General features: G+C 34.6%; 1 long non-coding RNA gene across 1 annotated transcript in view; it reads right to left on the bottom strand.

Moving 5' to 3' along the window:
• Window positions 1–18,281: 18,281 nt before the first annotated feature.
• Window positions 18,282–24,785, bottom strand: part of LOC146406377 (uncharacterized) — a 233,139-nt gene continuing 226,635 nt past the window's right edge. The window contains exon 6 of the long non-coding RNA XR_014812013.1: window positions 18,282–19,398. This is a non-coding gene — a long non-coding RNA (uncharacterized LOC146406377). The remainder of the gene's footprint in view (window positions 19,399–24,785) is intronic.

Here is a 24,785-nt window from a genome sequence, read left to right as displayed (position 1 = left end):
TTCTTAACTGATTCTTGATTCAAATAGAAATCAAAAGCAGGACAGTTCCCATTGTGTCTCAGCAGTAACAAATCTAATATCCATGAGGACACAGGTTTAATCCTTGCCCCCCTCAGTGGGTTAAGGAACTGGCATTGCTGTGAGCTGTGGTGTAGTTCACAGACATAGCCCAGATCCCACGTTGCTATGGCTATTGTATAGGCCAGCAGCTGCACTGATTCAACTCCTAGCCTGGGAACTTCCTTAAAAAAAAAAAAAAAAAAGAAAAGAAAAAAAAAGAAATCAGAACAAAACCTGCAGAATACCAGAATACCTAGAAAATAGCAATAATGAAAATAATCTCTATTAAAAATATAAATCCACTAATAAACAGAAAAGAACACAGAATGAATTGAACTATGAACTCAAAATTTACAAAAAAGAGTAGAGAGGAGGGTTATTAAGGATTAAATATACATCAATGAGTTAGAAAATAGAATGGAAATAAACATAATAGTTCTAATACTGGGACCTCTGATACAAGAAATACTTGATAAAGTAGAAAAATCATCTGTATTAATTAATATATAAGTGGGGAGGAAATATAACCTTATAAAATAAAAGATCATTTTGATGGGATTTTGATTATCCTTTTACTTATCTATCATCTATCTGTATACACAGAGAGAATAGGGGATCCAGAAATGGCACAGAAATACATATAAAAACATACACTTTTTAATGAGTATACTTTCTGACTTAGTTCCATTTTTGAATATGTATGATATATTCAGACAAATATTATGCAAAAATGTAAATAGACTGATATCACCACACTCTTTTGAATTATAGAAACTGAAAATAAGTACATTTTAATAAAATATTAAATAAATTGATGCACTTTAATATGATTGTGTGCCTTTCAGATTTTATAAAGAATGAGATATAAGAAATAGATTGGTTAACGAATTTGACTAGGAACCATGAGGTTGCAGGTTCTGTCCCTGCCCTTGCTCAGCGGGTTAACAATCCAGCGTTGCCATGAGCTGTGGTGTAGGCTGCAGACGCGGCTCAGATCCCGCATTGCTGTGGCTCTGGTGTAGGCCAGTGGCTACAGCTCCAATTGGACCACTAGCCTGGGAATCTCCATATGCCACAGGAGCAGCCCAAGAAATAGCAAAAAGACAAAAAAAAAAAAAAAAAAGAAAAGAAATAGATGAATTATTTGCCATGTTTTTCAATGGTAAAATCCCCCTTTATATTTAATAAATATCTTGAGGACAATAATTTGAGACTATGAAAATAACCTGTTTCCCCTCAGAAAGAAATCTATTTATTAGAGTACATTATTTTTATATAGTTCTTATTGTCTTTAGCTTTACAGTATGCAGTCAAAATACTATTTTCCAAAGTTAATTATATGAATTCTGTTATTTCTTACCCTTTCAGTGTAATTATGTTAGTCATCTGTAATATTAGACAAATTTGTTATACTTAGTACCTCATTTTCAGTTCAAGAAATATGGTGAACTTAAAATTTGTCTAGCTTTTTTCTCTTGCACATTTGGGAGTGACACTTTTTCTAGCTCTCTACTTTCCCAAGTGAAAACTAGAAGTTTTGATTTATATTATATTTCAAGTAAAGTTTTCCTTTAAATATGAAGAAAACATATATAATTAAATCTTAATCTCCAATTCATGAATACATTTCTAAGCCCATCTGATGCAATTATCAAACAATTTTCAGAAAGACAAAATTATTATTTTATATATATATATATTTTTTGTCTTTTTAGGGCTGCACCCGCGGAATATGGAAGTTCTCAAATCGAAACTACAGCTGACGGCCCACACCACAGCCACATCTGCAATCTACACCACAGCTCACGATAATGTCGGATCCTTAACCCAGTGAGTGAAGCCAGGTATCAAACCCATGTCCTGATGGTTACTAGTCGGGTTCGTTACTGCTGAGCCACAACAGGAATACCGAGACAAAATTCCAAGTGGATGCCTTCCATTCCTATAGTGAGACCTTGGTTTGTAAGGTTCTACAATTTGATGTAAGCTAATCAGCCACATTTCAAATGCCACTCCTTGTTGCCTTTATTGCCCTTTGAACTCTCAATGACTCTTGAACATAGTTGTGCCTACATCAGCCTTGGTAATTACCCAAGTTTTTTTGAGTTAAAATAAAGAAAATGGTAATTGAATGAATATAGTTCTCTTTTGCCCTATGGCAAACTTAGTTTTCTTTGTAAGTGTCTTTACAATTCATTTTAAATAAAGCCTCATGCAAAATCCTAACTAATGTGGAGCTTTAAGGAAGAATTTCTGAGCTATCTGGAGAATCAAAGCAAGTAATCCTAAATCAGATTAAAAAAAAAATGAGTTCATTTTAACTGTAATTTACCAATGTGTTAGGATCTCTGAGATGCATCCTTGCATATTATATAAGGACATTTACTTGTGTATTCAGGTTTAACTGTCACTCATAAAACACACATAATACTGTACTATCATTAGAACAATTTGAAATACCTGACAACTGCTGAACAAACACAATAATTCATTAAAACCTTGGGGAAGTTTTCTCTTCTGCAATATGAATAGCTTGTCTTTTACTCCTGCACAGAATGCTAATGTAGAGAGCTGGTGATCAAAGTGTACTGGAGATGTGCTTTTAGGACAGGGAATCACCTTACATTGGTGTTACTACTTGATTCTTTTGTTCAATAACAATGCCACTTGTAGCAGAAGTACACACAGAGAGGGAGGAAGTAACAATTCTGAACAAGGAAATCAAGCAGTTGAGATGCTTTCTGATATTCTGATAAATCTGAAATGTTTCATTTGCAGCCTAGCCTTTGCTCTAATATCTTTTCTCTGCTGTGGGCAAAGTGACTGCTGGACAATTACAGTCTCTATAGCTGGCAAGAATGTTTCTAGAAGTTGACAAGCAGCCTACATAATCTGGTTAATGCTCTTATTACTGAAGACAGGCTGAAAATGTATTGCTAGCTCTGATGCTCATTGTTGCTGCTATTGTAAATGAGGTGTGTTTTAAAAATAACAAGTGAGATTCTAGACATCCTATGACAAATCATAAATATGATTGTTTTTTCAGGTATGGATCTAGATAATTCTATCAGACTTGTCTGTAACAATCTTCAACCGTAAGTGTCTTTATTTTGCATCTGTGTACAACTGATGCTAGATTTAAACTCTGTTATTTTTGCTAAATGCTTTTTAGAAAGCAATTATACATATATATATACACATGTATATATATAATTAGTCCACCTTTTTAATATCTCAATCTAATATTTTATTTTAATATATAACTCTCATAGGGACATATATTTAATGTTAAAATATCACATTTTCAAATGAAATTTAATAATATTAGAGACATTCATAATATAATAACAGAAACATTAGATTAAAAGAAATGTGATATGACTTTAGTTTTATAAAAGCACATATACCACTATTTCAAAATTTTAATACCTGAAACCTAGTATCCAGAAATAGACCTGAATATGTATGATCAATTATTTTATACAAATTATCCAAGATAATTCAATGGATCGAGGATAGTTTTCTCAACAAAAGGTGCTGGATCAATTAGACATCTTCATGTCAAAAATGAATTAATAAAATTTTGAAAAGCTCTGACCTCACACCACATGAAAAATTAACTCAAAGTGGATCACAGACTTTGGAAAACTTAAAACTATAACACTTATGGAAGAAAACAGGAAAGAATCATTATGACTTTGGTCAAAGATTTCCTAGAGAGGATATAAAGAGCACAAATGTATATCTAAAAGATTGTTAGACTTCATCAAAATTAAAAGCTTTGTTCTTAGAAAGAGTTCTTTAGAAAGAGAAAATACATGTCACAGAACAAATACTGCAAAAGAAGAATGTATAAACAACTCTCAAATATCAATATAAAGGAAAAAAACTGAATAAAAGATAGGGATAAGATTTTTTTTTTTTTTTTTTTTTTATGGCCGCACCCATGGCACATGGAGGTTCCCAGGCAAGGGATCTAATCAGAGCTGTAGTCACTGGTCTACACCAGAGCCACAGCAACGTGGGATCTGAGCCATGTCTGAGACCTACACCATAGCTCATGGCGACGCCAGATCCTTAACCCACTGATCTAGGCCAGGGATTGAACCCACATCCTCATGGATGCTAGTTGGGTTTGTTAACTGCTGAACCATGATAGGAACTCCAGGATATGATTTTGACAGATTCCTCACCAAAGAAGAAATGTACAAGATATCAAAGAAGCACATGAAAATATGCTATCAATATCATTGATCATTAAAGATACAAAAATTAAAGCCACAATAACATAGTACTGCTCATCCATTAGAAGAGTCTAATAAAAGAAAAAGCTGATTATACAAAATGGTGGCAAGGATGCAAAACAACTAGAAAAGTCATATAGTGCTGAAGGGAATGCAAAATGCTACTGCCACTTTGGAACAAAAACATATATGTACACAAAACTTTACATATGGATGTTCTTAAAGACTTTTCTCCTAACTGTAAAAATGGGAAACAAAGCAATGTTCTTCAACTAGTAAACAGACAAACTGTAGCACATCCATAATATGAAATTCCACTGAGAAATAGAAAATAAGCTGATTCTCATAGAAATATTGATTCCTTTAAAAAGCATTAAACTCAATAAAATAAGCCAGACCTAAATGGCTATACACTTTATGGTTCTGTTTATAGGGTGTTCTGGAAAAAGCAAAACTACAGTTACAATCATCAGAAGAGTGGTTGCTGCGGCCTTGGGGAGGGGGATGAAAGTGACCATGAAAAAAATGCAAGGACACTTAGAAGTAATTAAAATATTCTATATACTGAGCATAGTGTTCAACAGTGGTATTCCACGACTCATAAATTTATCAACCTTCATAGAAGAAAACATCTGAAGAGAGTGAATTTTACTGTGAAAATTTTACCTCAATAAACCGAGGAAAGTGTTCATATTACATATTTCTTGGTAACAGAGTTCTCTCCTGTTTGCCATTTTATAATTTCCAAATTTTTTAAAATATTGGAGCATCTCAATGCTGGGGAAGTGTATTTTCCTCAGCACTATAAATCAATTTGATTGGAAGAAGAGTCTAAAACAAGCCTCAGAATATTGGCTGCTTATATTGCTTGTATAATATGTCTTCTATAGAGGAACATGAGTAAAAATTTTCTTTGTAAGAACTAATAGCTTGTATTTTGAAGCAACCGAGTAGAGATACTGAAATGTAGGGGAAAAAAAGGATCCACCATGGCCTATGAACCATGAGAAATTTCCTATTCAGCTCCTCTTCTTCCAAATTAGTACCTATATATTTCCTTGGAATTTTTAAAAGAGGCTAAATAGACCATAGTTTTTCAATTTTTAGAAAGGGTCATGGATACTGCTCTGTTAAATAATAGCATGTAGTTCTTTGAGGATAAAAAAAAAAAAAAAAAAAAAAAAAAAAAAAAAAAACTCTCTCAAGGGAAATAGCACTTGGTAATATTAAAAGGGACATTCACCCTTTTCAGGTTGCTATAGTACAATGTCAGGAGTCTCAAAACTCTGAGTATAGAGGCCATTTAAGCAACAGTAATGGATCCAGCCAACTTGGTGTAATAAGACAGGCAATGTGGAAAATAAGAAATCTAGAGAAAGCAGCCTTCTAAAAACCCTGACATTAAAATTTTTAAATACAATGCAATTTAAACAAAACACCTCCAAATAAACATAGCCCCCTGGATGCCCTTTTGATTTCTGGATTTGTACATCACAACCAAAAGCACAAGTATTCCTTCTTTTACTTTTTATGAACCATTTGTTCAGAAAAATAGACTGGATTATTTGAATGAAGATTTTGTTTTCCTAACAGTAATTTTAATTTTTATCAAACTGATACAAATAACTCAGTTGAAAACAATCCATGAATAAAAGATGAAATTCCATTGAAAATTAGAAAATAGGAATTCCCGTCATGGCACAGCGGAAACGAATCTGACTAGGAACCATGAGTTTTCAGGTTTGATCCCTGGCCTTGCTCAGTGGGTTAAGGATCTGGCATTGCTGTGAGCTGTGGTGTAGGTCACAGACGCGGCTCAGATCTGGCAATGCTGTGGCTCTGGCATAGGCCACAGGCTACAGCTCCAATTAGATCCCTAGCCTGGGAACCTCCATATGCCATGGATTCAGTCTTAAAATGACAAAAGACAAACAAAGAAAAAAACAAAAGAAAAGAAAAAGAAAATTATAAAATATTTTTAACTGAACAAAAATTTTATAATTTATGGGATGCATCTAAAGTAGTTCTTAAAGAAAACTCTATTTCTTTCAGTGCTTATATTAACAAAGGAGAAAGACCTCTAAGTTAATGCCTTATTAAATGAATATAAGAAAAGTAAACTAAACTCAATTTAAGCAAGAGTAAGGAAATAATACAGATTAAAGCAAAGATTACTGAAATAGGAAAAAGAAAAAAAAAAGAGCAAATCAATTAATCCAAAAGTTGATTCATAAAAGGAGAATTGACAAACTTAACAAGACTGATAAATATATGAAAGAGTGAATCACAAATTTCCAGATTCAGTAATGAAAGAGGAAGGAATTATTCCTGAGCTACAGAAGGATTTCAGGAGAATATTGTGCACGAATTTATGCCAACCAATTAGGTAACTCTAACAAAATGGATAAATTATAGAAACAATTACTGAAATTGACTCAAGAGAAAATGGAAATTCTGAACAAGTCTATAACCAGTAAATAAATGAGATTTGTGATTAAAATTCCACACACACAAAAGCTAAGACCTAGAGAAGTTATGAAATGTGCAATTTACTTAAAGAATAAATGTTACCAGTATTTCATGAAGTATAAGAAAATAGAGGAGAAAGCAACACTTTCAACTATGTTCTAAGAGGCCACTATTACTATGATGCCAAGGAAAATGTATAAAAAGAAAAGAAAGTTGCAGGGGTGTGACCAAAAAATGGCAGAATAGGAAGACCCTTATCTTAGCTCTTCCCATGGGCACATCAAAAATACCAATATTTACAGATCAACCATCAACTGAAATAAGCCAAAGACTAGCAGAAAGGAGTTTTTACAACTAAATATACCAAGAAGGAACCACAAATGCGAAGGATAGGAGGAGCAGAGATGCAATATAGACAAGATCCACATCCCTCAGTAGAGGACCCATAAATTTGAGAATAATCACAATTGCAAAAATTCACCCTAAAGAGTGAAAGTTGTGACCCCACATTAAGCTCCGCAGCCCAGGGTCCTTCACAGGGAAGTAAAGTCTCCAGAAGGTCTGGCTTTGAAGGTTACTAAGGTTTTCAGGTGGGAGGGCCAGAGGACTGAAAAAAAATAGAGACTCCACTCCTAAAGGACTTTAAAATAAAATCTCACATGTTCCAAGATCCAGCACAGAGGCAGTAATTTGAAAGGAGCCTGGGACAGACCCACTTGCTGATCTTAGAGGGCCTCCCAGAGAAGCAGGAAGCAATTTGGAATCACTCTGGAAATAGACTCTGGTGGCAGCCATTTCTGGGAGTTCATTCTACCATGATGACACTGGTGCTAGCAAGCAAAATTTTGAAATCCTCCATGCAGGCTATAATCACCAAGCACTTACTTGACAAAGTTGACAAGAGAGCCATGACCCCCTAGGCTGAGCAGTTAGCTATATGGTTGCATACCCCTGCCCACCAGTGGGGCAGGAATCGCCAAACCCTGCAACTCATCACCTGGGGATTTAGCCCTACCCACAATGAGCACTGAGATACCCCAGGCAATGCACCCAGCCACCTAAGACACCAAGTGTTGGCACCACTCTCAGGATGCCCTAAGATGCATAACCAGATGCCAAAAGACAAAGGCCCAACAACCAGCAGACTGCAGTCTCCAGACCTTGCAGCTAACCAGGTTGGGGATCAGCCCTGCCTTCCAGCATGCCTACATAGTGGGGCACCCCAAGAATTATAATTCTGAACACAGGGGAGTGTGCTATCAGGCCCCATAACATGTCTTCTACATAAAGCCATGTTTCCAAAATAAAAAAGCATAACCAATCTACATAATACATAGAAATAAACACAGGACATTAGGCAAAGTGAGAAGACAAAGAAATATATTACAAATGAAGGAACCATCAAAACCCTAGAAAAAGAGTTAAGCTAAGTGGAGGTAAGCAATCTACTCTATAAAGAATTCAAGTTAATGATGAAAAAATTGTTCAATAAACCCAGGAGAAGAAAAGATTAACATAGATGTTTAACAAAGAATTAGACTATATAAAGAAAAACCAAACAGAGTTGAAGAATATAACTGGGAAAAAATACACAGAAGGAATCAAGATAACAGAGGAATAGATCATCAAGCTAGAAGACAGAGTGGTGGAAATCACAAATGCTAAATTAAAAATAAAAGAATTTTAAAAATTAAGGACAGTTTAAGAAACCTCTGGGACAACATGAATCCTACTAGCATTTACATTACTGTGGTCCCAGATGTAAAAGAGAGGGAGAGAAAGGCTATAAACTTACTTGAAGAAATAATATAAAAACCTCTCTAACCTAGGGAAAGAAACAGACCTCCAGTTTCAGGAATTACAGATAATCCATATAAAGCAACCTAAAGAGATTCACACTGAGCTATACTGAATTAAAAAAGGGAAAAGTTAAGATAGAGAACCTTAAAAGCAACAAGGAAATAGCAGCTAGTTACATCAAAGCAACCAGTTACAACTCTCAGCTCACTTTTGAACAAAAAGGGAGTGGTCCAATACTTTTAAAAAAACCCTACAACTAAGAATACCATACACAGCAAGGCTATCAAAACAACAAAATGGCAATAAGCATATACCTATTAAAAGTAGTTTAAATGTAAATGGACTAAAATCTCCAATCGAAAGACAAAGAATATCTGAATGGATACAAAAATATGCTGCCTACAACAGATTCACCTCAAATATAAAACCACAGACAGAGTGAAAGTGAGAGGATAGAAAAAGGTATTCCATAAAAATGGGGGAAAAAATCTGGAGTATCAATACTTATATCAGACAAAATAGACATTAAAATAAAGACTGAAGGTGTTCTCACTATAACATAGTGGATTAAGGATCCAGCATCATCTTTCTGCTGTGTGGATTTGATCCCTGGCCCTAGCATAGTGCAGCTTATATTTGATCCCTGGCTCAGGAACTTCTATATACTGTGGGTGTGGCCATTAAAAAAAAAAAGACTAACATGAGACAAAAAAAAAAAAAAATGCATTACATAATGATATAGGGATCAAATGAATAAGAATACATAACATTTATAAATACATATGAACCCAACAAAGGAGCACATAAATAAAAACAGCCAATATTAATAATGATAAAGAAAAAAAACTCACAGTAACACAATAATAATAGGGGGCTTTAATGCTCCACTTACATCAATGGACAGATCATCCATACAGAAAATTAATAAACACTGGGATGAAATGACATTAAACTATATGGACTTCATAAATACACTGAACATTCCATACAAAAGCAGCAGAATAAGCTTTCTTTTCAAAGAAATGAAAGTTTCAACATCATTATTATGGAAATTTTTCCCAAACAATCTGTATATTCAATGTAATCCCTTTCAAAATAATTTCAGACCTTTATTTTCTGGATAGTGACAAGTTTATCTGAAAATTTGTTTTAAATGCAAAGGACCTCAAATAGCTTAACTTTGAAAAAGAGGAACAAATTTGAAGGAGTTACACTACCCACTATCCATTAATTGAAACAGTGTAGTTTCAATTAATGGGTAGTACCCTGGTAATGATGAACATATAGATAATGGAAGGGACTTGAGACTCCAGAACTAAACCCTTATATTAATGGTTAATATTTTTAAAGCAAAGATTCCCACACAATTCAATGGGACAAAAATACTGTTTTCAACAATGATGCTGGGACAAATGGATATCCTCATGCAAAAAAAAAAGACACCCCACACCAATATAAAAATATTGACTCTAAGTATAAACCCCAAAATCAGAGCTAAAATTATAAACCTGGAAAAAAACAGGAATTAATTTTTCGACAATTGGTTTAATGATTATGAAATGTGATAATAAACCACAATAAAGGAAATAATTGATAAACTGGACTTAATCAAAATTTAAAACTTGAGAGCTTCAAAATACACAGATAACAAAATTAAAATGCAAGCCTTTGTATAGCAAAGGAAACCACTTTTTTTTTTTTTGTCTTTTGCCTTTTTCTAGGGCCGCTTCCGCGGCATATGGAGGTTCCCAGGCTAGGGGTCGAATTGGAGCTGTAGCCGAGAGCCACAGCAGCACCGGATCCGAGCCTCGTCTGCGACCTACACCACAGCTCACGGCAATGCCGGATCCTTAACCCACTGAGCAAAGCCAGGGATCGAACCTGCAACCTCATGATTCCTGGTCGGATTCATTAACCACTGAGCCACTACGCAAACTCCAGCAAACCACTTTTTTTTAAATGAAAACAACATGGAGTTCCCGTCGCAGCGCAGCACAAACCTAATCCGATTAGGAACCATGAGGTTGAGTATTCGATCCCTGGCCTCACTTGGTGGGTTAAGGATCCTGCGTTGCTGTAGCTGTGGTGTAGGCCAGCAACTACAGCTTCGATTTGACCGCTAGCCTGGGAATCTCCATGTGCCAAGGGTGCAGCCCTAAAAAGCTAAAATAAATAAATAAATAAATAAAAATAACCCACAGAATGGAAGAAAATCTTTGCAAACAAGGTGACCAACAAGGGATTAATCTCCAAAATTATACAAACAGCTCATGCAGCTTGATATCAAGAACACGAACAACCCAATCAAAAAATGGCAGAATATCTAAATAGACATTTCTCCAAAGGAGACAGAAAGATGGCCAAAAAGCATATGAAAAGATGCTCAACATCACTAATTATTATAGAAATGCAAATCAAAACTACAATGAGGTATCACCTAATACCACTCAGAATGGCTATCATCAAAAAGTCTACAAATAATAAATGCTTCAGAGAGTGTGGAGAAAAGGGAACACTCTAACACTGTTAGTGGAATTGTAAGCTGGTAAAACCACTATGGAGAACAGTACTGAGGTTTCCTAAAAAACTAAATATAGAACTACCATATGACTTGGCAATCCCACTCCTGGGCATGTATCTGGAAAGAACCATAATTTGAAAAGATACATGAACCCCAATGTTCATTACACAGTTCAATTTACAATAACCAAGACACGAAAATAACCTAAATGTCCATCAACAGAGGAACAGGTAAAGAAGATATGGTATGTATATACAATGGAATAGTAAGCCATAAAAAGAATGAAAAAATGTCATTTGCAGCAACATGGGTGGACCTAGAGATTATCATACTAAGTGAAGTTAAGTCAGACAAAGACAACTACCATATGATAACAGTAATATACAGAATCTGATAAAAATGATACAAATAACTTATTCGTAAAGTAGAAACAGACTCAAAGATTTCAAAACCACACTTACAGATACCAAAATGGGAACATGGTAGGGGAGGGATAAAGTAGGAGGGTGGGATTAATATATACACACTACTATACGTAAAATAGATAGGTAACAAGAACCTACTGTATAGCACAGGGAAATCTTTACTCAGTACTCTATAATAACCTACATGGGAAAGAATATTAAAAAGAATGGATATATGTATATGCCTGATTCACTTTGCTGTACACTTGAAACCAGCATAACATTGTAAGTCAACTATACTGGACTAAATTTTTTTTTTTAAATCAAAAACAGGTTTAGAGAAAATATTTTTCAAACATACATCCGATGGGCTTGTATCAAAATTATGTAAAGAGGGAGTTCACATCATGGCGCAGTGGTTAACGAAACCGACTAGGAACCATGAGGTTGCGGGTTCGGTCCCTGCCCTTGCTCAGTGGGTTAACGATCCGCCATTGCCGTGAGCTGTGGTGTAGGTTGCAGACATGGCTCAGATCCCGCGTTGCTGTGGCTCTGGCGTAGGCTGGCGGCTACAGCTCCAATTCGACCCCTAGCCTGGGAACCTCCATATGCCTCGGGAGCAGCCCAAGAAATAGCAAAAAAAAAAAAAAAAAAAAAAAAAAAAAAGACAAAAAAAATTATGTAAAGAATTCTTACAACTAAATAGTGAGAAGACAACATAATTTTTAAAAAGGTCAAATCATATGCATAGACATTTTACCAAATAAGATATACGAAAAGGTAAAAAGCATATGAAAAGACACTCATCATTATCAGTCTCTGTGTAAATACAAATTAAAACCTCAAAGAGATATCATTATGTTCCCACTTGAATAACTATAATCAAAGACAGAAAATAACAGTTTTTTGTGAAAATATGGAAAATCTTGCTCTTGCATTGCTAGTAGGAATGTAAAATGGTAAAAGTAACTTGGAAAACACTGTCAATTTATGTCTCAGAAATCTTGCTCTCATATATCTACCTAAAAGAAATAAAAATATGTCCACACAAAGACCACTGTACAAATGTTTATAGCAAAATTATTCATAATAGTAAAAACTGGAAACAATTCCAATGTCCATTAACTGATGATCGGATAAACAAAATGTGGCGTATTCATCCAATGGAATTTTATTCACGAATATAAGGAACAAGCTACTGATGTGTGCCATAATATGAATAGACCTTAAAACCATTGGGCTAAGTAAAAGAAGACAGATGTAATAATTAATCTACATATGCCAGGAGTCCATTTATATCCCAGCTCCATAAAAGGCAAATCTGATTCATAGTTGTCTGATATTGATGGTGGGGACAAGGATTGACTTCAAATGGGCATAAGGAAACACTCTGGGGTAATAGATATGTTGGAAGACTGGATTTTGTTGCTGATCAACAACTCCATAAATTTATTTTAAATAATTTAATTGTACTCTTACTATGTGTGAATTTATAGTATGTAATATATATATTCACAATATGTAAATATGTAAAATTTTTTTAAAATAAAAGTGAAAAATAATGTTTTAGCATTAGTTCTTTTCAAATTAAAGAATTCTGAATAACAGAAAAATTTGAGTTCTAAGAATGTTAAAAAACATTATTTTTGCCTTTTTCTTTCCTTTTGCCTGCCTAACTTAATGTTTATATGTGAAATTACTCAGATTTTATTGGAACTCATAGCAGCAGGTAGGTCTACTGTTTCCATCCTACATTTGTTTTTTCACTCCAGCCTTTTTGCAGCATGTCTGGCTGAACAATGGTTTAGGGCCTTAGAGCTATCAATTCTCTAAGATGAAATTTCACAAAGTACGTTCCATTAGATGCCAATAAATATTATCACCCCTCCCCATAATCTCAAAATATTTTATGGATTATTAAGGTTGGATTACAGTGGACTAAAATTAAAAAAAAAAAAAAAAAGTTTTCATTACTGCAGAGCCTCTCAGAGTCCTGAGGATATCATTGCAATTTTGTTCTGTTTCACAAAATATACGCTACTTGATCCCAGGCAGCCACTCAGAGACTGAACGATGCCAAATTCAGCAATAACTTCAAAGCCCAAACATACGATGTGGGAGGAGGTGGGGGTGGGGAGAGGGGTCACTGTATCTAGCTGGAAGATAAGGAAAAAGAGTGTGTGCATTTCCCTAGTCAGAGCTCCATTATATGGTTACACTTAACTGCAAAGATGACAGGAAATACAGGCCAACACTGGTCACATGAAAAAGAAGGAAAGGAAGTAATGGAGATGACAGATGTCTAGCCAGTGATCTTTTTAAATAATGAGAGAACCTCATTTGATTCTTTGGTTCGTAGACCCCATAGGTTTCTCAGTGATAGATGGGATATGACTACTGATAGATATACCCTACATCTTTTTTCTAGAAGATAATGATGTACTTAACATTTCTTCAAATTCCCACAAGCTGCTCTTCCTCATCTGAGCCCTTTGTCTTCAACAATCTATGTATTTTTTAACTTTCTTTCTTTCTTTCTTTATTTGCTTTTTAGGGCCATACCTGCAGCACATGGAGGTTCCCAAGCTAGATGTCAAATCCAAGCCACAGCCACTGGCCTACACCACAGCCACAGCAATGCCAGATCTGAGCTGCATTCTGCGACCTCCATCCCAGCTTACAGCAATGCTGGATCCTTAACCCATTGAGTGAGGTCAGGGATCGAACCAATGTCCTCTTGGATACTAGTTGGGTTTGTTAACCACTGAGCCATTGAAGAAACACCTATATATATTTTTTTTTAAATGCTTTGCCTAAAACTTCCATATAAAATAACCTTTTGTGGGGAAGGAGGAGCAGAAACTCTTCTTTAAAGCATTTAAAGAAAAAAAATTCAATGAATGAACAATGTATTCATTATTATTTATATTTTCCTCAGTTCATTCCTTTAAAAACAGCACTCATGTTTTTGGAATGTTTTACAGTTTTTACTAGTGGTTACCAGTGGGGAGAGTGAATGGTGGAGAGGCAACAAAGGTTTTGGGGATTAAGAGGTACAAACTATTTAGTATGAAATAATCTACAGGGATATATTGTACACAGGGAATAGAGACAATATTTTATAATAACTATAAATGGTATATATGCTTTAAAGTTGCAAATACTATACTGTACACCTGTAACTTATATAATATTGTACATCAATTATACTTCAATTTAAAAAATGGGGAAAAAAATTATTGGTAGTAAATGAACACACCTATTTCATATCTCTTTTCCCTAAAGAAAAATGTTTACATGCAAAATCCCAATTAATCTGTATATTTGTCCTAGAAAGTATATATTAATATTCCTGTTTTGGGATGGAGATACAGAGTGTACTTTTTCACTGACACTGCAAAGTTATGTGACACATTGTAGGGAATACCTTACAAGAGTACAAACTGAAATCAGACAAGATTGATGGAATTTTATCTCAGTCCTTCAGGCAAAATTTTGAGACTCTGTCTTTAGGGAATAAAATCTATACTCAAAGGAAGCACTTACTCATGTATTCATTACATAATATCCCTATATTCATTGAGTACTGTTTTTAGATCCCTGTATTAAGTACCAAGATTACAAAAAGGTATAAAAATCAACCTGTCCTGCATAGAGCTTCAAATCTATCTAGAGTGTCATAACTTGCATAGACAACACTAAACAGTACATGGGAACACCTGTGTTAATGACAAATGAGTGTAACAATAAGTACTGTAAGTACTGAAGTTGAGTCCCTTGGTTATATACAGCATAACCAGTAAGTCCAGAAGGTTACAGGATACAAGATCAACCTACAACAACAACAATAACAACAACAATAAACAATTCAAAACCTAAGGTTACAATTTAATTTGTAAGAATATGCTAAATACTTGGGAATAAGTTTAACAAAAGAAGGAAAAGACTCTTACAAAGAAAACTACAAAACAGTGGAATTCCCATTATGGCTGAACAGTAATGAACCCAATTAGTATCCAGGATAAAAAAGAATTTTCTGGAGTTCCCACTGTAGCTCAGCAGATTAAGAATTCAACTAGTATTCACAAGGATGTGGGTTCAATACCTGGCCTCACTCAGTGGGTTAAGGATCTGGTGCTGCCTTGAGCTGTGGTGTAGGTTGCAGATGCAGCACAGATCCTGTATTCTTATGGCTGTGGCATAGCCCGCAGTCGCAATTCTGATTCAACCCCTAGCCTGGGAACTTCCATATGCCACAGGAGTGGCAAAACAAACAAAGAAACAAAAAAAAAAAAAAGCAAAACTACAAGGAGTTCCCATAACAGCTCAGTGGTTAACGTATCTGACTAGGAACCATGAGGTTGCAGGTTTGATTCCAACATTGCTCAGTGGGTTAAGGATCCGGCATTGCCGTGAGCTATGGTGTAGGTCACAGATGCAGCTCAGATCCCGCATTGCTGTGGCTGTAGTGTAGGCTGGCAGCTGCAGTTCCGATTAGACCCCTAGCCTGGGAATCTCCATGTGCCTTGGGAACGGCCCTAGAAAAGGCAAAAAAAAAAAAAAAAAAAAAAGAAAAAACTACAAAACACTGATGAAAATTTTTAAAAATCTCTAAATAAATGTAATAAAATCTCATGTTCAGGAATTAGAAGACTTAATATTCTCAAAATGGTAGTACTCCACAAATAAATCTACACATTTAAAACAATCTTCATCAAAATCCCATAATTCTGCTTTTTTGAAGAAATTGACAAACTGGTCTTAAAATTTATTTGGAAAATAAAGGGTCCCAGAACAGCAAAGCTTATCTTGAAAAAGAAGAAAAAGTTGGATTCACACATTCCAATTTTAAAACTTACTGCAAAGCTATAGCAATCAAGATAGTATCCTATTAGGATAACTATAAATACAAAGATTATTGGAAAAGAATTGAGGGTTCATAAGTAAATTTTTACACTTATAGTCAATTGATTTTGACATATACCTAGTCAATTCAATTGAAAAAGAAAAATCTTTTCAATAAACAATGCTAGTATAAATAAATACCAAAATGCAAAATCAAAATGTCTCAAAAGTGTATACAAAAATTAATATAAATGAATCTTCACCTAAATGTAAGAGTTATAATATGTGAAAAAGGAGGCAAGAATACACAATGGAGAAAAGACAGTCCCTTCAAAAAGTGGTGCTAGGAAAACTGGACAGCTACATGTAAATGAATGAATTAGAACATTCTTAACATGATACACAAAAAATAAACTCAAAATGGATTAAATACCAAAATATAAGACCAGATAGTGTAACACTCTTAGAGGAAAACATAGGCAGAACACTCTCTGACATAAACTGGAGAAATAACTTCTCAGATTCACCTCCTAGAGTAATGAAAAAAACAAAAACAAAAACAAACAAATGGAACCTAATTAAACTTTAAAAGGTTTTGCATGGTGAAGAAAACCATAAACAAAACAAAAAGCCCACAGAATGGGAGAAAATATTTGCAAATAAGTGACTGACAAGGGATTAATCTCCAAAATATCCTGTCGTGGATCAGTGGTTAAGGAATCCAACTAGGAACCATGATGTTGCGGGTTCGAACCCTGGCCTTGCTCAGTAGGTTAAGGATCCGGCGCTGCTGTGAGCTGTGGTGTAGGTTGCAGACGCGGCTCAGATCCCACGTTGCTGTGGTTGTGGTGTAGGCCAGCAGCTACAGCTCCAATTAGACCCCTAGCCTGGGAACCTCCATATGCCACAGGAGCAGCCCTGGAAATGGCAAAAAGACAAAAAAAATGAAAAAACACAAAAATAAAAACACTTCCTGTAGTTAAATATCAAAAACACAAAGAGCTCTGTCAAAAAATGGGCAAAAGGTCTAAAGAGACATTTCTCGAAAAAAGACATAAAATTGCTCAAAAAACACATGAAAAAAATACTCAACATCACTAAATTATTAGAGTAATGCAAATGAAAACTGCTATGAGGTACCACCTTACACCAGCCAGACTGGCCATTATCAAAATTCTACAAACAAATGCTGGAAAGGGTGTGGAGAAAAGGGAACTTTCTTACACTGTAGGTGGGAACGTAAATTGGTGCAACCACTATGGCAAACAGTATGGATGTTCCTCAAAAAACTAAAAATAGAACTACCATATGATCCAGCAATCCCACCACTGAGCATCTATCTAGAGAAAACCATGGCTCAAAAAGATACATGTACCCCAACGTTCATTGCAGCACTAGCCAAGACATGGAAGCAACCTAAATGTCCATCGATAGAGAAGTGGATAAAGAAGATGTGATACATATATAAAATGGAATATTATTCATAAAAAGAATGAAATAATGCCATTTGCAGCAACATAGATGTACCTAGAAACTATCATACTAAGTGAAGTTAATCAGACAGTGAGAAACACACATATAATATCACTTACATGTGGAATATAAAAAAAGGATATGAATGAACTTATTTGCACAACAGAAACAGACTCCCAGAATCTGAAAAACTTATGGTTACCAAAGGGGAGAGGTAGCATGGAAGGAGAGGTGAAATGGGGGGTTGGGATGCAAATGTTCTAAAATTAGGTTGTGATGATAGTTGTACAACTATAATAAAATTTGTTGAATTATTTAAAATAAATAAATACAAGAGCTAAAACTATTAAATTCATAGAAGAAAACCTAAAAGTAAATCTCTGTTACCTTGGCTTAGGCAATGGTTTCTTAGATCTAACACCAAATTTATAAGTAACAAAAGAAAAAGAGATACATTGGACTTCATCAAAATTAAAAACTTTTTACTGGAAAGGGCACCATCAAGAAAGTATTTGCAAATCATTTATGTTATAAAGTACATATATTCAAAATACATAATGAACTGTTACAATAACATATAAAGACCTCAAAAATTAAAAAACAAAAAGCCCATTTTTTAATTAGTCAAATATTTGAATAGACATTTCTTTGAAGAATACATACAAATAGTCCATAAGCACAAGGAAAAATGGATGCTCAATATCTTTATTCATTAGGGAAATACAATTCAAGCCAATGAGCTAACCCTCTGATATAGACAAGGCTCAACTTTAGTAGCTGCCTAGCTCACTCTTTTCATGATGTTTTCCTCCCGTGTGGATTTAAGTCTTAATTCAATCTACAAAATATACTAACAGAAGAGCAACATAATTTTACAGTTTAGAGGGCACTACTTACATTGTATTCTATTGTAATGATGGCTCCCTGATTCATACAATGATTTGTACAATGTCTCAGTATTGCCTCAATATGTATGAATTGGAAGAGTAAGGACACTTTGATGGTAGTGACATCAGCAAGATGGCAAAGTAGGAAGCCTTCTACCTCCTCTCACCTACAAACACAGTGATTCAGCAACAATTCACAGATAAATTCCATCTGTGAAAAAAATCTAGAAAATAATTGAAAGGCTATAGCACAGGAGAATATGAAATCAGACTCATCAAAGCCAGTAGGGAGACCTGGAAAAACCTCTCACCAGAGTCCCTGCCCCAGGTACAGAATCACATGATCAACAAAAGATTTCCTAGCTCCCATTTCCACTTAGGGGAGGGAAGAGCTAGGTACACATATCAAGTTCCCCAATATTTCTGAGGGGTGCCTCAGAGGACTGGATTCTGTCTTAATTTTTGATGAGTCCAGTACCATCTAGCCACAGTCTTCCTCCAGGGAGGGAAAGGCTTGAGGATCCATAGATCCTCACCCTACATAGCACAGAGTAAACAAATGAAAAATCCAAATTCTCAGCTTACCCCAAGGGAGAGAAAGAGGAGATCCATGCATCTAGCACTCCAAATTTTCCAGAGTTACTTAAAGTTGTGCTATTCTGGAAGCTCTGATGGGTCCAGCATAGTCTAGCCACCTATGAGAGAAAAATAGTGGCTTGGGTTGGTAGACACCATAAGTAATCCACCTCCCACAAGTTAGCACAGAGTGTATGTATGAAAAATCCCAGCTCTAAACTTCTCCCCAGAGAGAGAGAGGAAGGGAGATAAAGGGTTGATCCATGCATACAATGGCCAATTTCTCTGGATGTGCCTAAAGAACTGGTATTTGACTTGCCAGTCATGGAGCTCTGATGGACATGGGAAGGACACAGATGGTGGTTTGGATTACATATCATAGCTCCCTCCCCCTTCAACTCAGCACAGAATGAATGGACAAAAACCGTAACTGCTTGATTATTCCTGGGAAGGGAGAAGTTGGTTTTGAGACCCCCAGAATCTTGAGCCAGGCTGATTGGTGAGGATCTTCACCTGTACAAGGGAGAGGGGCTTGTTTTGTCTAATGCATACAATTTTTGTGGGTGACTGACCTTAAGCTGTTATCAGCTTAAATAAAGTGTTATAATTACAAGATACTTAAGCTTCAAAGTCACCACAAAAATATAATAAAATAAAATAGAAAGAGAAAGGAATCAAAGTCTATCAAAACATCAACAAAACACAAAGGAAGACAGATAAAAAGGAATCAAACATACAAAGAAATACAAAACTAAGAGAAAACAACTAAAAAAATTCAATATTAAATCCTTACCTACTAATAATTATTTTAAATGTAAATGGTTTAAATTCCCCAATCAAAATACAAAAACAAACAAACAAACAGACTCAACTATATGCTGTCTACAAGAAATAAGAAACACACTTTAAATTTAAGGGGAAACATAGGCTGAGTGAAAGGATGGAAAAAGGTAATTCCTACAAACAGTAACTAAAACAGAGCAGAGGCAGCTTTATTTCTATCAGTCAAAATAGACTTTAATTCAAAAACCATCGCATCAGACAAAGAATGTTTATAATGATAAAAGAGGCAATTCAACCAGGAAAACATAACAATTAAAATTATGTATGCTTCCAACATCAGAGTACCTACATATACAGAAAACACTGGCAAAATCAAAGGGAAAAATAAATAGCAATATAAAATTGCAGGAGACTAACATGCAACTTTCAATAATGGAATGAACATCCAGACAAAATATCAATAAGGAAACAGAGGATTTGAATAATACTATAGACCAAATAGACAAAACAATGGTACCCAGAACATTTGACCACATAAGAGCAGAATACACATACTTCTCAAGTACACTTGGCTCTTCATCAAGGATCAGTCATATTTTAAGTCATAAAACAAGTCTTAACAAATTTAAGAATATTTATATCATATCAAGTACCTTTTCTGACCACAAATTAAACTAGAAATCAGCAGCTGAAGCAAAACTGAAAAATTCACAAATATGTGGGAATTGAACCACACACTTTGGAATAATCATGGGGTTAAAAAAGAAATCAAAAGGGAAATTGATATTTTGAGACAAAAGAAAATGAAATACAACATAACAAAACTTACAGGATGCAGCAAAAACAGTACCAAGAGGAAAAGAAAGTTCACAGAGATAAGCACTGACATTAAAAAAAAAAAAAATCTCACATAAACAACCTAACTTAAGACTTCAAAGAACTATACAACAGAGAACAAATTAAACCCAAAGTTCGCAGCAAAATAAATAAGTAAAGCAGAAATAAATTAAGTAGAAATTAGAAAATAATAGGAAAAACAAAAAACTGAGATGAGTTTTTTAAGATAAACAAAATTGACAAATGCTTATTTAGAAAAAAAGAAAAACAATCAAATATATGAAATAAGAAATTAAAGAACATTAGAACTGCTGCCACTGAATTAAAAAGATTCTTAAGAGACTACTATGAACAACGAAATGCCAAAAACTTAACAGCTTAGAAAACAGATGAATTCCAAAAGATTTTAACCTACCAAAACTAAAAGATGAACAAATAGAAAGTCTGAAAAGATCTATGACTAGTATGGAGATTGAATAGGTAATCAAAAATCTCCCAACAAATAAAACTCAAGATGAGATGGTTTCAATTTTCGATTCCACCAAGTATTTAAAGAAGAAATAATGTTAATCCTTCTCAAGATCTTCTAAAATACTGAAGAAAAGGGAGCACCTCCAAATTCCTTTCATGATGGCTGCATTACCTGATACCAAAGCCAGACAAAGACATCAGGAGAAAAGAAAACTACATGCAAATATCCCTGATGAATATAGACACAAAAACCCTCTACAAAATACTAGCAAACAGAAGCCAAGAGCTTATTCAAAGGATCATACACCGTAGATTTATCCCTATGATGCAAGGATGGTTCAATGTTTGAAAATCAATTAATGTGACATACCACATTAACAGAATAAACAATAAAAGTCCAATTATTATCCTAATAGATGCAGAAAAATTATTTAATAAAACTCTGCATCTTCTCATGATAAAACTCTCAACAATCTAGAAATGGAAGTGAATTACCTCAAAATAATAATGGCTAAATTGGAAAGCCCATTTCTTATTCAATGGTCAAAACTGAAATTTTTCCTCTAAGATCAGGAACAAGGCAAAGATGTCCACTCTAGTCACTTGTATTCAACAGAGTACTGGGAGTCCTAGCCAGAGCACACAGGTAATAGAAAGCAATGAAAGGCATGAAAAATAAGCAATAAAGAAGTAAAATAGCTCTGTTTGCAGACTACATCATCTTGTATATAGAAGTCCATAAAGACACAAATAAATAGAAAACAAAGAGAAAAAAAAAAGCACCCTGTTAGAACAAACAAACAAATGTAGTAAAATTGCAGGATACAAAATCAACATATAAATTACCAGGTGTGTTTATATGCACTAACAATGAATTACCCAAAAATGAAATTAGGAAAACAATATCATTTACAAAGGCACCACAAATAATAAAATACTTAAACAACTAAGGAGGTGAAAGACTCACATATCAAAAAACTTTAAAAGATTGATTAAAGAAAGTAAAGACACAAACCAATTTAAAGACATCCTATGTTCTGGATTAAAAGACTTAATATTATTAAAATGTCCATATTACTCAAACCAATCTACAGACTTAATGTAAAATCTCAATGGCATTTTTTAGAGAAATAGAAAAAATAATTCTACAACACATACAGACACAAAAAACCATGAATAGTCATATCAATAGTGAGAGCCATAAAGTTAGAGGCATAATATATCCTTATTTTAAGCTATAGGAATCAAAACAGTATGGTGATGGCATACAGACATATAGACCAAGTGAACAAAATAGAATCCTAGAAATAAATTCCATGTATTTAGTCAACTGATGTTCAAAAGGCATACCAATATTATAAGAAAGGGAAAGGATGGTCTCTTTAACAAATTACATTAGGAAAACAGATACCCATGTGAAAAAGAATGAATTTGGACCCCAATTTTACATAGACAAAATCCAACTCAAACTGAATTAAAAATATAAAACTCTAAAACTCATAGAAGAAAATATAAGGGAAAAGATTCTCGGGAGTTCCCATCGTGGCTCAGTGGTTAACGAATGCGACTAGGAACCGTGAGGTTGCGGGTTCGATCCCTGGCCTCACTCAGGGTTAGGGATTGGGCGTTGCTGTGAGCTGTGGTGTAGGTCACAGACATGGCTTGGATCCTGCATTGCTGTGGCTCTGGCATAGGCCAGCAGCTACACCTCCGATTAGACACCTAGCCTGGGAACCTCTATATGCCATGGGTGCATATTGCGGAACAGATGCTGACTCACAGACACTGAAAAACTTATGGTCTCTAGAGGAGACAGTTTGGGGGGTGGGGGGATGTGCTTGGGCTATGGGATGGAAATCATGTGAAATGGATTGTTATGATCATTATATAACTACAGATGTGATCAATTCATTTGAGTAATAAAAAAAATTTCACATGTAAATTAAAATGTATTTTTTTAGTTTTAAGTTCTGTGAGAACTTTAACATATCTGTATAGCTTGTGTAACCAAAAGTACAATCAAGACACAGAACACTTCTATTGTTACCTAGTCCAAACTCATTCTGCTCACCACACAGCAGGCCAATAAACTGGGAGATGCGGTGTTGGGGCCAGGAATAGTGACTGAGGAATAGGAAGCCAAGAGACTGAAAAAATGATGGACTAGTGTCTTAGAAAGCCATTTAACTCAAGTCAGAATTCAGGCTTCTTTTTTACTAAATGGATGATGTGGGGGTCATTGTTGCAAATTTCTTGGTGTCTCAACCTTTTGTTCTTGCAGCTGTCCACTTAGGTCATGTCATGATGTTCCTATAAACCTCCAATAAGACAAATGTTATTCTCTGTTCTGCAAGTTTTTATCTCTATATGATTGGAAAACTGTATACCCTTAAAATTCAGAGCCTTTAGAAATGGCTAACTTGTACATTTCAGCCTGTAAGCAACATTTTTTAATTTACTTTTTATTTTATATTGGCTGAACAATATTGTATTAATTTCAAGTGTATAGCAAAATGATTCAGTTATACATATATATATTCATTATTTTTCAGATTTTGTTCCTATATAAGTTATTACAGAATATTGAGTAGAGTTCCCTGTGCTGTATAGTAGGTTCTTGTTGATGATCTATTTGATATTTGGTAGTGTGTTATATATGTTAATCCCAAACTCCTAATTTATGCCTCCCCACCTTTCTGTTTTGTAAAGAAGTTCATTTGCATCATTTTTGTAGATTCCACATGTAATATCATATATTTGTCTTTCTCTGCAACATTCTTAACCTGAAGCAAAAGCAGTAAAATGCAAATGTTAAATTAAAAAAAATAAAAAAACAAAGAGAAGGAAATTCTGTAATATGGCACAATATGGATAAGCCTTGAGGACATTATGCTAAGTGGGATAAGTCAATTACAGAAAGGCAAATGCCATATATATATGTAAGTATCTAAAATAGTCAAAATCATAGAAGCAGAGTGGAATGGTGGTTGCCATGGATTGGGAGGAGGGGGTATATGGGCATTACTAGTCAAAAGGTATAAACTTTCATTTAAGTAAGATGAATAAGCTCTAGTACAGCATTTCATCTACAGTCAACAAATATATATTGTAAACTAAAAAAAATTATATCAGGCAGATCTCATGTTAAGTGTTTTTATGACAAAAAAATATATAATTAGCAAAAAAAAGAAAGAAAACCCTCAAGAATAGTAGCATTAAACTCTGACCACCTGACATATATACACTCCCACTGGAGTAATGCATGTGCCAAAAGAAGTTGCCAATTTCAAAATTTTGATGGTATTATAGACAAGTTGAGGAATATAAAGGTTTTCTTTTGTCTAAGTCACCATTTTTCTATGCTATTTCAACCAGAAAACTATTATAACTTTATTCAGGTAAATGTCCTTCTACA

Source organism: Sus scrofa, chromosome 1 (genome assembly GCF_054392235.1).
Source record: "Sus scrofa isolate SSC_HxYL_T2T_F1_AM1 chromosome 1, Sscrofa_HxYL_maternal_Yorkshire_Landrace_v2.0, whole genome shotgun sequence".
Lineage (NCBI taxonomy): Eukaryota > Metazoa > Chordata > Mammalia > Artiodactyla > Suidae > Sus > Sus scrofa.
This window is presented reverse-complemented; position numbering and strand designations above follow the sequence as displayed.